General features: G+C 38.9%; 1 pseudogene; it reads right to left on the bottom strand.

Annotated features, from left to right (window-relative positions):
• Positions 1 to 827: 827 nt before the first annotated feature.
• LOC125097265 (elongation factor-like GTPase 1) lies at positions 828 to 1,949 on the bottom strand (annotated as a pseudogene).
• Positions 1,950 to 2,323: the final 374 nt, after the last annotated feature.

Below are 2,323 nucleotides of genomic sequence, written 5' to 3'. Positions count from 1 at the left end.
AAAAAAAGCCAGGTAATGACCAGATAGCTCAATGCAAAGTAGCCAAAGGATGAGAACAAGCAATTTATGACCTGCAAATTTAGAAATGCACAAAGATATGTTCAAACTCACTAGTTACATAGGGTAATAAAAAATCAAAATAATAAGGAAGTATCACTTCATTAACATTAGCTTGGCAAATGAAAAATGTGATAACATCTTATGCTAGCAGGAATTTAGGAAACGTGATACTCTCACACTTTCATGATAGAAATGTAAATTGTTACAGACATTGTATCTATTAAATTAAAACATACATAAAGCACTGACTTGGGAATTACAGTCCCATGGAAATCTGCTCCATAAAAATAAACAATTTTTTAAAAACTCATTCATTAAATAAGTATATGCATTATAGAACTGTGCATGATGGTCCAAAATGAAAATAGACTTAATGCCCATTATAGTTGAATAACTCATAGTATACTACCCATATTGTGGATAATTGTACAGCCATTAAAAAGAATTACTCTTTCAAAGTTCTTAGAGTCATATATTTTTACATGAGAATTTTAGGATGCAAAAATAGTATAACATGCTCTAATTATCAAAACAAGGCAAGAAAATCCTGTGTCTGTATGTAATTGTATTTTAATATGAATTATACCAGTGGTGAAAAGCATGGAAAGATACACTGAAGGGTGTTTTGTTTTGTTTTGTTTTGTTTTTTAATATTTATAAGGAGTAGCTTTATCAAAAGTGAACTCTCAGAGAGAAGGCAGCATGGAGGGGTCTCTTCAGGATCCAACTCTGGCATATGAAGACAAGAATGCGTAGGCAAGCAGAGGTTACTTATTTTTGCTGAGGGATCTTTGCTGTTCTACATGCTCCACGATCTTCAACTCCTGGTACAGACCCTCCCTTTTGCACACCGTGTTCGTGTACTTCCGGGCCTGGTTCTTGGAATCAGCCTTTTCCCCGAAGTACAGGCACTCCTTGTCAGTGGTCAGCACCCAGAAGGGGTCTCTGGGAATGATCTCCCAATGGCTGAACACCAGCTGCGGGCTCTCCAGGCCACTCATCTGCTTCCTGATTTCATTCACAAAGCAGAAGCTCTTGGCAACAGGCAGCACCACCTTGATGATGAACATGTCTGTCCTTTCTTTTATTTCTTCTTGATGTCTTTGACAAGACAGCATAGACCTAAGAACATCACTGGTGGCCATGATGTCACACGTGTACATTGCTGCCGTCAGATGCTGAAATTTCACCGGCAGGACATAGTGAAATGCCTTCTTCATGGATGGTGATAAGCTGTCCTGAGAAGAGTCCCTAGCAGTCAGTGAGCAAAGATTGTCCTTTCTGGGAAGTTTACTTCTCAAGGGCTCAGAGCCACCATCTTGGAGCCCTGGGTTTTCAACTCCACCGGAACATGTTTTTTCTTACCCCTGTCCATCCTGCACCACATCTCTTTGTTCTTGATTGTGTTTATCACTTGGCCCTTGTTCCTCAAATTTGCTTAGGTTCCACTTTTCCAGAAATAAACAGACGCCCATGAGAGACTCCTTACACATGGGGCCAGAGGGTGTTGCTAGCTGGAAACCACTCATGATGCTGTTGCCCAAATCTTGGTATCCACTGGCCTCTTTTGAGACTCTGATGGCTGGGCCTGTCCATACTGAGTTCTGAAAGAATTCGTTTTTATTAACTAATATGTTGAGCCCACATTTTCTTAGGCCAAACAACCACATTTGGTCAACAGTGTGCCTCCATTTTCTCCCTGTTAGGTATTGCTCTAATTTTCCTTTGAATTCACAAATTTTCTCTTGGGACTTCTGATGGATCATCTGAGTATGTCTGCCCTCATTCAAATAGGATGTCAACTGCTCCATAGAATGAATCAAACCACTATTTTCTTCCAGAATCTGGGGGACTTCTTCTGGAGTGGTTGGAGGTATTGAAGAGCTCATTAGGCATAGAGTCAGTGAAAGCGACTGCATATCTTTAGGAAGTTTGTCAACAATATGAAAGAAAAATGGCAGTAGAAAAAGACCACAGTTCATAGTTGGACCTTGACTATGGGTCTTTGGAAAGAACATATAAAAAGACAAGTCAAAAGGCTAATATTTGGAATAGATATTTGAAAAACAAATTAGTTAGTTATTAGTGGAAACCATAGAATATATTCAAAATACTTGGCTAAAGAAATTTAACTAAGACCTTAACTTTCACCATGAGAAGCCAAAGTAGCCTTCATGATTGTTACATTTTGGATGCTTTGGGGGAGGATAAAGCAAACATGGAGAAGATAAATGGGAAATTAAATTAGAAGATATGGTTGAGT

The sequence above is a fragment of the Lutra lutra genome, chromosome 4 (genome assembly GCF_902655055.1).
Source record: "Lutra lutra chromosome 4, mLutLut1.2, whole genome shotgun sequence".
Taxonomy (NCBI): Eukaryota; Metazoa; Chordata; class Mammalia; order Carnivora; family Mustelidae; genus Lutra; species Lutra lutra.
Note: the sequence above shows the minus strand (reverse complement) of the source record. Positions and strands in the feature narration are given on the sequence as shown.